Raw genomic sequence first — 15,057 nt, 5'->3', positions numbered from 1 at the left:
ATGTAACTATATCAATATATGATAAAGGTATCCTGCTACAATCAGGCCACGAGCTAAAAAACCATGACGGGAAAGCTCCATAAGAATGGGAAAAATCTGATATCCAGTTTTCATTTATCACAAAGAATGACAAGGGCAGGTCACGTAGAAAGAGCGCAAGTATGCAGACCCCTAACACGTTGACAAAATGGACACCACAGAAGAAAAAAACAGACAAAGTAAAAGGTGAGACAATTGTCTGGAGAAAACCCTAGACAAACTGAAAGTAGCTGGGAAAAGGACATAGTCCAGGAACGTGACCGGCACACCCAGTATCCGTCACAAACATCTGTTTTCGAAGCTCTCTTTCGGTTGCTCTGAGCCTTCATAAGGTGTCATGATTCACTACCGTAAAGCAGCACAGTAAAAATGCAAGCGTCGAATAGGCATAACTTGGTTTTGACCGTGTACAATCGTGAGCCAGACACAATGTTGCTCCAGCCATTCCCATTCGGATAGCAAGCTCTCTCTGCATAATGCTATCTCCCGTGATGTGTACCCCGAGGTATTTGAAGCTGTCGATGCTCTTGACGTTTTGCCCATTGCTAATCAGAGGGAAATCTGGATCATAACTTGTGCTATTGCATAAAACGTTGGTTTTCTTCGCATTCATTTTCAAACCAACGCGAGACAAGATGTCATGCAACCTGTCGATTATCTATTGAATGCCCTCGATTGAGTTGTCGAATAGGACAGAGTCATCAGCGTATTCCAGGTCGCATAACTTCACCCTGGGGGTAACAGATATGCCTCTGTCAGGTGGTATCGACTTCTGTAGTATGAAGTCAAAGAGGAAGATGAAGAGAAATGGAGCAAGGACACAATCCTATCTGACTCTGGTCATGACCCCAAACCATCCCGTGACAGTGTCACCAATTCTGACACAGTACTCGCTAATCTCGTGCAGGCATTTGATTATGGCAATGATCTTGGGAGGGATCCCGTATGCTCCCAGTATCCTCCAGAGAGAGGGACGGTGTGGACTCTCGAAAGTCTTCTCATAATCCACAAAGCAGCAGGCCAACGGACTGTTCAGCTCATATAGAGTACACGCTCGTCCAGGTAGAAACCCAGCCTAGTTTTTCAATATAAACACATCCTTATAACGATCCCACTCGTTATACGGATGGGTTTTGACAGCTGTCAAGATAAATAACTAAAATATCGTTTATCATAAACAAAACATTGTTTGAACATCATAGCAATATTCTAAGCCAGTGGTTTCCAAACTTTATGTTGCTACGCCTCCCTTTTAAAAAAAATCTAATCTTGGCGCCTCCCCCCCTTTATTTCATTAAATAATACAGAGACACCTTTTTAAATAGTCAACAATGTACCTACTAATACAAAAATGATAAAAAAAACACATCCTGAAGCGGACCCCCAGGCCAGGATCTTTGGCGGGCCTACCTACCTATCGCTGAGGTTAAGGGTGGTGTGGTGCTCTAATGTAGTGTTTTCTAAATTATATATGGGAGTTGTCATTTAAATATATCAATCAGCATATAGGTATCACATCAAATTGCAACGCAAAACCATATATTTAAAATATTTAATAGCCCTGAAACAAAGCAGCTCCGCAGGCGACTTTTTTTTTTACTATTAATAAAATAATGTGACAAGTGCATTAGCAAACTAACCAAGAACTCAGGAAATAGATTTTTGTTTGCTTCAATACATCTGGCGCAGAAATCATTTAAAAGTTTTTCCACAAGGCGAACTTATTTTTTTTTTGTAATTTTGATTTCCAAAGCTCCAACTTTGTCTTTTTAAATCAGTGAATGTATTAGTGGTCCTTGCATTGATTTATTTACTCTTTTTTTTAAATTCCAACCAAATAGACAAGTATAACAACAAATTATCGTTCCTGAACAAATTAGCCTCAAATTTCAACATTATGATTTGACTCTTTTATTTCATTTTTTCACGAGATAGCCAGCGCGCTTCACAATAGTATAGAAGTGAGGTATAATAAAATTAGTCTCCATATTTTCAGACAGGATTGCAAACAACCTTTTATATGACTATATTATGTAGTTTATAACTAGCAGCCATTTTATAAACTATGCATTTGCAAACTGCAAACCTGTGGCTACATTAATTGTGAAGGTTTTCGCGCATCCCTTTGCAACACTCCGCACCTCCCAGTTTGGAAATCGCTGTTCTAAACTGATTAGTTAGGCACCACGGAAGTCTAATTTACAAACTTTCAAACCGCACAAAAATAGATTAAGTATATAAAATTATGTATAGGTCAATTTATGCAGTTAACATTAGTAAATACGAGATAATAATTAATTGAAATTTATTCATTCAAAAATACTACACGGTCAGCCAAATAGGCAACACAAAATGCTTGTTGTAAATGTGTGTTTTGTTTGTTTCTAGAAAGTGATGTAAGATGACCACTTAATAAAATAAAATAATCTTCGATGTCATTCCAAATATAGAAGTGACTTAAACCAATCAAGGTCCACGCAAAGCAAAAGTGCGATTTTAATAATAATAAAAATAATATTTTCATAATATCACTATCAAAAACCTGGACATTAAAATAAGTAACATTAATGAAAAAGCCCTAATCATTTTTGAAAGAAAATTCAAACGCCGTAGTTACGGAAAACATTTTGGAGAAGAAAATTCAATGGTGAGTTACATAGCGATGGTCCAACATTGACACTTCGTATCTGACAGTCAATATATTTTTTGACAGGTGGAGTTAAAAAATTATACAAAAACTATTAAATGAAATTAAATAAAAATACTATTTTTTAAGGTAAGTAACTGTATTTCTTATTTTATTTAATTTGATAATATTTTAATTCCCCCTATAGAAAATATTGAATGTCAGTGTTATAACATCGACAGTGTGTACGAAAATTTCAACGCGGCTCAATCAACTATAAAATAGAGAGACTGCGCCGGGTAGGCAAATGAACCTGCGAACTAGTGATGGCAAGCAATCCAAAAGGGCGCTGGCCAAACATTCGCTAGTTACATATAGCTATCGATGGCTGTCGTATGTATGCTTGGGGTATCGCATGTAAATTATACGTATTACATTTCTTCGTACCACAGTTCACCGTGAGCTGTCGTTCCGGAAAGAGATGGCCGTATAGCATTAAGATTAAAAATGAAGAGTTGTTCGTGGAGCTTTGCAGACAGTAATTTATTAGATTCAATTTGATAACAATTGATAGGTAAGACTTGATATTTACGAGCACCTACTTGCTAATCTACCTTTGAATCATTCGGAATTATATCAAATATCATTTACTTACCCACCTATTTTCTTGTCTTTCTTCTGTATTTCGGTGGTTTTTATGTTTTTGTTACGTATTTTATTTAGACACGAATTTGATGGCCAGCGGTTTCCGATACAACATCTCACGATGAACTGTGACACGGCCAACTGCATACGTCCAATTATCCGGACACGATCATCGAATTGGAAAGTGGTCACCTTAGAATAGAATATAATATGGTTGTCGAAGGAAGCAATGACCCACTCAGTTCTGTCGCGATCCTGGTGATTATGAATGATGAAGTAATAAAAATATTACATTCGATATCATTCCAAATATAGAAGTGACATAAACCAATCAAGCATCACACAAAGCAAATACCATTTAAAAATTATGAATATTTCCGTAATAATATTATTATCAAGTTGTATTATTTAATATGCCAGTAAAATTGACTCTGCGGTGAAGTAACAACTATTACAGCTAACCTTCAAAAGATCTCCGAATCAATTCTCAGCCGGCAAAATTTCTACATAGAAATTTTTTACCATATTCGATCTTGATAAGATGATATGGGCCTCCACAGAGTGGAGGTTGTATCAACAGATTTTTATTTTTATAATAAATTGATGTTAACCCTTGATCAACCTATTAGGCGGCCCTCGTAAACCAGCGCGTTCGAGGGCTCCGGGTTCGATCCCAGTGAGGTCACAATAATATATTATAATACAAAATGTGAACTATTTTAATAATGCATCATAAAATATCAACATCCAATACTTACAATCAATACCATATTGTGAGCATAGTACTTGCTATATACACAAATGTGTAACAGTTCAGAATAAATTCCATCAATCAAATTATTAATATAGTGAAGTCGATAATACCAATTGAAATAATAGGTACCTACCAGTGTTCGTTTCGAAGACGTGCTTTAAAAATTCGACCAAGTGCTTATTACTACACTACCAACAGCGTTGCCAGCTTATCGTTTTTCTTGACAGATCTAGCATTTTTTAATAGACAGCTTAGCATTTTTCTTGTCAGATCTAGCATTTTTTAATAGACATCTAGCTTGCAAATTTTCCATCTGGTGTATGGCGTTAAATCTAGCGTTTTCAGACACCGCAAACCGCTTAAAACTTCTCATAATCAAACTAGCATTTACACACCAAATTTGCTCGAAAATCAACATGCTAGTTTTACGTAGGTACTTTATATTTTACTAGAAAAAATACCAGGTGGCAGTGTCACCTTATCCGATGCGCTCAATGCGTTCAATGTGTGCAATGCGCAGACAGATAGGAGATAGCGGAGCTCGGAGCAGGAGCACGGAGCAGTGGATCAATGGGGTTTTACCCGGAGCACCGAAAATTTGTAGTGCTCCACTGTTCTTGCTGTTTTTATAACTAAATTTTCGTCCTAAAATCCAATGAAAATATTATATTTGACACTGCAACACTGGAATTATTTGAAATACGGCAACTCTGCCGAGTGATAAATAACTTCACATTTTTTGACAGAAGAGGCAGACAATGAAAGACGATTTGCTGTCAGGTTATTTTGTTTAATAAAATTAATAATGAAAAGGACGAATAATAAACATAATTTCAAAACTACTTATTTTTTATTTTTTAACATTTGTATACATATACATCATATAAAAAATATTATTAAAAAAAAATACCCAAGTAGTTAGCAATTCAAAAATTGATCCGCTCCAACCATCTGGTAAGTATAGATAGATAATGTGTGCGCGTATGTTTGTCTTGCATTGCCGACAAATCACAAATCAAGATAAATATATTATTATAAACATTTTATAATTGATACACTAAATGTTACATACAATTTCTTACCTGGATTAATTTTAATTTGAATGACCTATTCTATTATTTGTAAATTTATAAATTTTTATTCGGTATTTGTTCTTGTAAAAACAATTTTTATAATAACTAATTGACACCTTTGTTTAAATTTAATGATAGTTTGTAGACACTTTTTCAGTTTTGAAGAAATCTAGCATTTTATTTTTCCATCTGGCTTATTTTCTTATCCTATCTGGCATATTTTTGTGAATGACGGTTGGAAACAATGACTACACATCGCAAGCAGCGTTGCCAACTTAGCGTTTTCCTTACCAGATCTATGATTTTTGATTAGATGTGTAGCTTGAAAAATACGAATCTGGCGTATGGCGTTAAAGCCAGAGTTTTTCGACAACACCAACAGCTTAAATTTTCTCACAAAAAGCTAGAATATTACACCAATTTGTCTGAAAATCAACATGAGGACTTACGTACCTATTTATTAGTTACAAAACAATTAATTATCTTTCAATATATTTTGGTCTAGTAAAATAATGTCAAAAATTACGATTTATTTTACTGAAATTCTAGTTTCTAGACATTTTTAATTAAACATAAATCTAGCATTTCTTTCTGCCAAATTATTTTCATACCCTATCTGTCATATTTTTGTAGCAGTTGGCAACACTGATTGCAAGTGAATAAATACCACATGCATCATATCAAGTAATAATGTATTTTGAAATGTTTCATAATCATTAGAATGTTCGTAAGTAGATATTCGTTCATAATATGAAGAGTTGCTATCAGGCACTTAGCCAAGAAGCCGGAAAGAAAAAAAGCCCCTGCATGTTTTTTACCTGCTGAAGAAGTGAAACGGTTTTTAAAAATATTCTAATGAATCGTCAAATTGAAAAAGATTATGATACATGCTAGACTAGTGCGAGACTTTAAGATGAAACTATAAATAAGAAGCTTATGCTCAGTCCAAACCTAGATACATGACATGCAACATATTGTGTACCTACGTGAACAAAAGAACATTTTTATAAAAAACTGTTCGAAAGCTACATAAAAACTGTTTAATAATCCAATCACAGAACAACACAACCTTCGGGACAACATACCCCTTCAAACCAACCCGCCCAGCACCACACTCAGTCTTTGACACAGAGACTTTCCAATGAAAAGTGCAGATGGAAGAGAGGAGCACGGTGAGGTAGCATAAATAAGAGGTTTAAATTAATAAATTATATATTAAAAATTAAAAAACAGCTAAAACAATACGAACATACAAAAATATGTGAAGAGATCTTCACGTCCGCGATAAAACGCAACAAAATTGGTCTTTGTGGCGACCAGGCCTTTGGACCGACTTGAGCATATCTCCCCTTTCGGAACAATCATGTAATCACAGAACAGTATAATAAGATAAAAATGCGAAAGCCAATCGCTATAGACCAAGACTTGGAAGGCTGTTTTTGTTTATAATTTAATGACGGTTAGGCGATAAAACGTAAAAAATACAAACCCGCCCGAGTGTCCTCAAATATTACCAATATTGAATGAACAATATAAAAGTTAATGCAATGGTACAGACGTTAATATTGAATATAACACTTTCTTTACACTCGAGAATTGTGCCATCTTACAGTCACAGCTTGAATGTAACCCTTGTTTTTGTGTTTCCTCAGTTTCCTGGTTCTAATACAAATGTCATGGTTTTTTTGTATGAAAGCAGCAGATGAAAAACATTGTTTCACGTACCTACAGGCGTTATTGGTCTGGTTGGAAATATAATATAATATGTCAATCCCATTGTTCAACACATTTGAATTGATTTAATCGTATGCGACGCGTCGTGTTTCATTTACACTGTACAAGGAAATTTGCCAGCTGGGTACCTATATCACGCGGTATGTGTTTGTTTATAAACGCTGCATGCTTCTTAAGTAGTAGCCTAACTGGAATTAGTGACATTATAAAATTGAAACACTAACCGACTCGCTCATTTAGATCTCGGAAAAACCAATAAAAATGAATATGTTGTAACGCAGTTGGTAACAGAAAAATCGCCAACTAACCTTTATTTCACACTATACGGTTTTAACGGTACGGAAAAAATCGAACGGTAAATATCCGAATCGGCATTAAGTTCACGCTCATTTCACACTATATACGGTTTATGTACAGTTTTTTTCCCGTCACAAGCTCAGTTTGTGGTTGAGTGTTGTACTGTTTGTACGATTTAAAACCATCTAATGTGAATGCGTGGATTAGGTCACGTACACCACTGAGTCATCAATGGCCGTCCGGGCGCCGTGAATACAGTGAAATGGACGGCTGCTATACAGCGCCGTTTCGGTTTTTAACCGTCGCCGTGTTATGTGAAAAGGGCCATGCTCTTCTTCACGCTACTAAAAGAGTGTCGCCGTTGGATTTTTGCCGCACGGTAAAAACCGTATTATGTGAAACGAGCGTAAGGGCTAAGCTACACGGGGCTTAAAGCCGTCGCCCTTGGCAACCACAAAACGTTGTGTCAAGTAGCAGGTAGTTACAAACCAAATGTTTATTACAAGAACAGTTTATACATAGTTATATTACGGGGGAGACGCGAGTATGCGAGGCTCCTAAAATCCCTTTTTTTCAAACTAAAACAATAATATAATATGACGTATATCTCAATTTTTCTGCCCGTGTATCATCAGCGGTCATTTAACGATTGCGCACCACTGACGAGCATTGGCCAACATTATGTAACGAGACACGGATCCGTCAACCGGATAAGCTAAAAAAAATTATCGCTGGAATGTAAACAACGCAAGTTCAATGGTATTGAAAAGTTGGTATGGCAGAAGCAACGAGAGTTTAGGGATAGATACGCCGAGAAAAAAAAACAAAAAATACATAACTCGTATTATTATACGTGCTGTTGTATTTATTTACGTTTGTGTATAAATGTATTTAAAAATTTACATAATAAGTATTATAAATACTATAGTTGCCGTCTACGTATAAAGAAGAAAAGAGAGAAATTCTTTATTGAACATACATAATTATTTGAAAACACATCAGAGATATATGTAACCACTATTTTTTTTTTTAATTAATAGCGGTATTCGAACACGCGCCCACTGGGATCTGCACCCATGTGCACTAACCGCTATAGATTCGCCAGTATAAGTTGTCAGTTGAGTGAGGGCGCCACATGCTAACGTTTGACGGGTCTAGGACGATTTGGCACCGGACAACTGGACACCACGGAATTCGAAAATAAATAGACTTTAGGTAGTTATAGGTACTTAAAAAAAATATTCAATATTATTATTTATATTTAAATGATTATTTATTATGATTTGATAGTTGGTGAGAATGTAAATATGCAGACGTTAACAATGATTTAATCGTGCATATGTTTAAGTTCCAACGAAAAAAGAGTTTTTTATTTTATATAAAGCCTTATGGTACGTTTACATCTGACACTTATACCATTATACTTATTTTATGTGTCGGACATAAAATTTCATTTACTGTTTACACCTGCATGGATCTGACATAAAATTCTGGTATACTTCTCGTTGAAATAAAGTCTCGACACTTTATTCAATGGCAACATTGGAATAAATATATGCGGTGTTTACATATGATATTGTAATTTATTCGGACACTTATTTTGTATACTTCTCAAAAACGTTATGTCAGTTGTCAATATGGGAATGTTAAAAAAGAATGCAGCGAGTGTTATTATTTTAAGTCTTTTGGCAACAAAAAGGAGGAAAAAATGGTCTAGATGGGTGCGGGAATGGATTCAGCGACGAGAAGAACTAGGTGCCTTCCGTTTAATGTCAGAGTTTAAAATCGGAGATCCAACTCAATTTGTGAACTTTAGTTTGCAAGATTGGACCTTTTGCCAAAAAACAAGACACACAATTCAGAAATGCGTAGAAGAACGATTAACAGTAACATTGCGATATCTGCACTTGATCGTCATTGCATATTCAATATAATATTATCGTACCTAATACGAGTGCAGGTGTGGGCCAAAATGAATTAGGTAATACCATTTGAAGCGCATTTTTTCTTCACAGAGTGCATCAGAATTAATCGTATGTGCCGAGAACAAGCGATATTTTATTTTCGAACAAAATCCATAGAACACGGCACATCCGATTTATTTCTCATTGTCTACGATTTTTGACAGATCGCTACAGTACATTTATTAACGTAAACCAACGTAAACGTTGGGCATACATTCATGGTGTACCTATGATAATTGATTGTCCGTTGTTTTAGAAATATACATATGCAATTCACTAGGTACCTGTCAAACTACGAATATTGTGTCAGGTACTTGACATAAAAGTAGACGGTGGTCCAACTTCGGTGATATATCGCTCCAAGTTCGAACTTGTCGAATACGCGGTGTTTACATTTGCGTATATAAGTAGATTGAATTAGTGATAGGTGAGAGTCGACACACGCAAAATAAGTGGCAGATACAAATATACTTACTGTTTACACTTAAGTGAATATGGTGTCATACATAAATATGACGATATTAGTGTCAAATGTAAACGTACCATTAGGCATGGGAATTCTCAATCCGCGATAAATAATACATTATAAATGAATTCAAACTACCAAGTAGTAGATAGAAGCTGATTAAAATACCTCGTCTACGTTCTGTATACGTGTCTACGACAGTGCGGCGTCCAATTGTCCGGAGGCCAGTCGTCCCATTCCCCGTTTGACATATCGTTCATTACTTTTTTATATTGTAACGTGCTTAGTTCTAAAATCGAACCCCTGACGATTTAATTAATATGATGGTATACCTATAGTAACTAAGGTAAAAACAACTCAATTATCCCGTCGTGGTTCATTTCACTTGCGTTATGTGCATTGAAATAAAGGGTCACGTAGCCTGAGTAGTAAATAATAGGTTTATACTAATTACTAGTAAACGCTTCATAAATTTGCACTCCGGCTCTAGGATGAAAATGATATAATATATTCTAAAAATATTCTTTTTAAAATATAATCTTTTTTATTATTATTACTACATAATATATTAATACAAGTGAATATCATTTGATCTAATTTTATAAGAGGTAATCAGGCAAATAGGCGTATCAGTGTAGTAAAAAGTGCAAAGTTATAGTTGAACTAGTAAAATTGCCAAGTCTACCCGAGTGTGTCGAGCTTTAGAACATTGGACTGATCAATAAATCACATGGAACTTTATGGTTCTTCGACCGGCATCAATTATATTTTAGGTTAGACGTAACCAGAACTCTCGCTGGGAGAAGTATAGTCGGTAGTGTTGTCTACTCGTAAAGTCATCAAGTGTCGGACAGACGGAACTAATTTCATGATAGCAAAGCTCTTATCAACTCAAAAATAACCTAATGTCAGACATTTTCAGTGCATTTAACTTCAGTCAGTGTTGCCATATTTTCAAAGAGGAATTATAGTACCTACCGAGCCTTCAAAATTATAGTATTTCGGCAAAAAATATAGTACGCGTTGAATGAATGACCAATAGTTTACTGCATTTTCAAAAAAATTACGCGGAAAGTAATAATTAACGTCACCTTTTTTTAGGCAAAAATTCAAATGGATACGTCTCCTTTTTTTTTTAGACAGAAACCCAAAAGTTAAGTATTTTAGTTCTCCCGAACTGCTTTAGCGCTATTTTTTTTCAACAATTGCCAACGTTTTTTTTCCGAATTTTCAAAATTATATTTTGGGCGTACTATAGGTAGGTACCTGTTTTAAATCGTACATAGTACGCAGACGAAAATTATAGTACAAATACTATAATTATAGTACGGCTGGCAACACTGACTTCAGTAGCGATTACCAACTTAAAGAATGATAATTTTGATAATAATATTATTGTCATTATAATAACCAGTCTAGACATAATAAATAACTATAATAATTAATTACTCTAGTGTGTATTCATTGTAAATCTTGGCTCCACAACGAACACTTCACCTGCACTGGCTATCTGACTTGTTTTCCTTTTGTGCTTGTATACTGTGGCGTAACAAATGAGAAGTTTCCACGGAAGAATTTCAAAAGAGCCAGATTACCATCAGCCTCACACACAACTACTCTGCGGTCAAGTACTTCAAAAGCATTATCGAGGTTGATACATTTTTTTTGTATACATTATTTATTGTTTGTACATTGTCAAAAATCATAAGGGGTATCTTCCAAAATATGTTTATAATGCAACCATTCCAAATTCAAAACGCATTATTCTGATGTCCATTCATTTTATGCAAGATTTAAAAAAAACATAAGAGACACTACAATCCACAAATTTTATATAATAACTATTAAAAAAAAAACAAACGAATACCATTTCAATTTTCTGTCAATGTGCTTTCAAACTAATGTCGGAAAGAGTCATTTCTTTTAAAACGTATTTTTGTTTATTGATTGCAACGAGTTTCAAACTCTATCTGAACATCTTGGGTGCCCTGAGAATTTTTTAAATGTATCTTCTGTCTACATACTTTTGATATAAATTAATTCAGTTTTTTAGCCAGTATAGATTTAATAATTGCCACGTAACAAAAATGCATGTGAAGTGGGCAAGCTGGACGTTATTAACTTATACATAAATTAATTTTTACTATATACCTATTACCACTTTTATATACATAGGTAAGTACTTAATATTAAAACTAAAATTGAGAACTTTCCACTTTACCAATTTTATTTTTCAGTAGCACACCACACTACATTATTAAATACGTGTTTTGTTACCGCATGGAGTTGTTGCGGGCAGCTAGTAAATTTTTAATTAAATTTATTCTTCTCTGATTGTATTTTTTTCTCAAACTGAAGTATATAATATTATAATCTTGCTTCCGCACAGAAAATGTCTGTGTCATCCATTCCTTTTAAATATGATTATTTATTATCGAGACCCTTGAAGTGAGCTGATAAGCGAGTTAATTATTCTTACGCCATGACAGTGTCAAGGACCTGTTCAGGATAGCTTCCGTGTGGGTAAAGGAAGGTTCGATCCGAAGAAATAAAACGCTAGCCGATTTTGTACTGATTTCACGTGGGAGTATTTAAATTAACCGGTGCCGGTCGATTTGAATATGTAATGGTATAATCAATTCGCGATGCCATGATTCAGGTGACTACGATTTTTATATAATATTCTGAGATATTGTTTTGATTATTAATAATCGAACAATTTAGAACCGAATCACAGACTTTGAACACAGCTTCGATAAATGAGTGTTTACAAGATTAAAAACAATCCGCGAAAACTCATTACATTTATAATCCATTGCAAGATAGAATCTGCAATCGCCACGACCGATCTTAGGGATTTTATAGACATCACGATGAGACCTGTGACCATGGCTCCCAAACCCTGAAGCGGGCCCCGATGCTAGGATCTTTTGCGGGCGCCCCTACCTATCACTAAAGATAGAGGCAGTGTGACGCTCTACAGTAGCGTTTTCCATATGGTGTACGAGGTAAAACTAATGTGAATATTTAGTGTTGTTTTGTATATTTTACATCCATTTGAATTATGGAGTTGTCGAGTCGATACACAATTAAAAATTATATCGTACAACCACATAGTTATAATAACATTACTCAAAGAAAATAGCACCACAGGCTTTTTTTTACTATTAGACAGAATTTGTGATTGTGTTTATATCACTTATCTGGTCGACACGACATGACAGGCCCTTCGTATGCCCGAGCCATGCCTGGGACTGATAAGTACGGTTCTCGAACCGGCGCCACCGAACCCAATTTTCACAGATTGGGCCAAGAATATTTATAACAAACCTGCGCGCATCAAACATCACTAGATTCTGACAATCAGTGAAACATATTATTGTGGTACATATTATTATCTCATCAGTCGACTTTACGAAAGTTTTGCACACCTGTATACTTGTTGTTATTACACTATTAAGTTTTGATTCTATTTGTTTTAGAGCCACTTCTTCTTCCACGGTGCTACATCCCGGGGTGGAATTTGGCCTCCTCCACAACCGCTCTCCACTCACTCCGGTCTCTCGCCACACTTCTCCAGTTACCGGGTCTTCCTATATAAAGCCAGTCCACTTCTACGGCGTCAGCCCATCTCCTTCTTGGACGGCCTCTGGGTCTCTTCCGTTGGGGTAGCCACTTCGTCATGATCCTTGGCGCTCTAACTTTTTTTTTTTATTTTATTTTTTTATTAAGGAAAACAAACAGTTACATATTGATTACAGAAATTTAAAATATAATATTAAAAAGTTAATTGCAACCAGCAAAGTTTCCATATATATATTATAATATAGTTAATCCTAACAAGATAGAGAGTAAAATAACATAAATATAAAGAAATTACATTAGAAGATTACATGAGAAAAATGAGAAAAAATGAGGAAGAATAATGAATAATTAAATGATATACAAAAGATATAAAAGAAAAATAACAAAGTAACATAAAAAATAAAAGAATATATATATATATGTATAAGTAAATACATTATATATCTATTTATACAAAATTTTTGAGATAGCATGTTTAAATGAAACAGGTGAATTATTAAAAGGATCAACGGTGGAGAAATACATATTATAATTTAAACAAGAGCGCCGAATAAAGGAGTTTTGTGCATAATTAGAACCGCTACGACTGATATGGTACAAAGTTTGGTTTCGTGTAAATCTTGATGGACAATGTAAACCTACCCTTTCGAGTAGGTTTGGCGAGTCAACAAAACCATTGATAATTTTAAAAAGAAAATACTGATCAGATATAGAACGTCGACTTTCCAAAGATGGTACCATAAAAGTTGCAGCGGTCGAAGTAGAATTAGATAAATCATAACAGTAGGTTTTAAAATTAACGTGCTTGCGAAATCGCTTTTGCACCGCTTCGAGCCTATCTCCACATGTCCCGCCCATCGTAGTGTTTGGGACTTACAGTACCTTATGATTGTTTGCTGTTCAATCAGCTCTTCCAATGCGTGGTTCATTTTTATTCTGTAGTTCCCATTTTCCAACGTGGGTCCAAAGATTTTGCGGAGTATTTTGCGCTCGAAGACAGCTAATTTGTTTTCCTCGTTTTGAGTTAAGCACCAAGTCTCACAGCCGTAAGTGACCACTGGCCTTATAATTGTTTTATATATTAGAAGTTTACTTCTTCGGCCTAGAATTTTCGACCCCACCAGTCGCTTGCAGGCATGCCAGCATTTATTCCCGGAGATAAGGCGGATTTTTATCTCCTCTGCTGTCTTATTTTGGGTATTTAGGGTGGATCCGAGATACGTGAACTTGTCCACCCCTTCATATGCATGCTGTCCTACGTCTATATTCTGCAGCGGTATCTGATCGCGTGTGCTGACCATACACTTAGTTTTTGACTGGTTTATATGCAGCCCAGCGTTTTCTGCTTTTATTTTCATAGTGCCACCATGGTCGATCATCCTCTGTTTGGATCTGCTTGTAATTACTATGTCGTCAGCATAAGCGCACATCTGCGTTGTATTGTTATCTACCCATCCTCTTATGTTGGTTTCACGAGCTATGGATTCCACCACAAGGTTAAATACCATAGTGGATAGCGCATCCCCTTGTCTCACACCTGATTCGATTTTGAAGCTTTCAGTTTGCTCGTTTTAGAGCCACTTGATGATGATTAATTAATTACGCCACGTTTGATTACATCGCTAATGTGATTTTTGACATTTACTAACAAGTCTACCCACTAGCACTAGCGAATCCCAGTAATGGGAGGCAAATTCGCCGAAATTCGCTAATTTAAATTCTATTTAAGAGACAAAAGGAGAATGCTGATGAGGTGGAGTGATCAGGTAAATGAATTCACTATAAAGCTTAGCAACCGCCGCAAGGGTTGCAGAGGATAAGGGAAACTGGAGAAAAATGATCCAGAATTCGGCAGCGCTCGTGATCTTCAAACA

At 35.5% G+C, this 15,057-nt stretch overlaps 1 protein-coding gene across 1 annotated transcript in view; it reads right to left on the bottom strand.

Annotated features, from left to right (window-relative positions):
• Nucleotides 1-15,057, bottom strand: part of Sbf (SET domain binding factor) — a 132,487-nt gene that overhangs the window by 56,176 nt on the left and 61,254 nt on the right. The gene's annotated exons all lie outside the window — the stretch shown is intronic.

Source organism: Rhyacophila brunnea, unplaced genomic scaffold (assembly GCF_057557595.1).
Source record: "Rhyacophila brunnea isolate RB1 unplaced genomic scaffold, BYU_Rbru_1.0 scaffold_12, whole genome shotgun sequence".
NCBI classification, from domain to species: Eukaryota; Metazoa; Arthropoda; class Insecta; order Trichoptera; family Rhyacophilidae; genus Rhyacophila; species Rhyacophila brunnea.
Note: the sequence above shows the minus strand (reverse complement) of the source record. Positions and strands in the feature narration are given on the sequence as shown.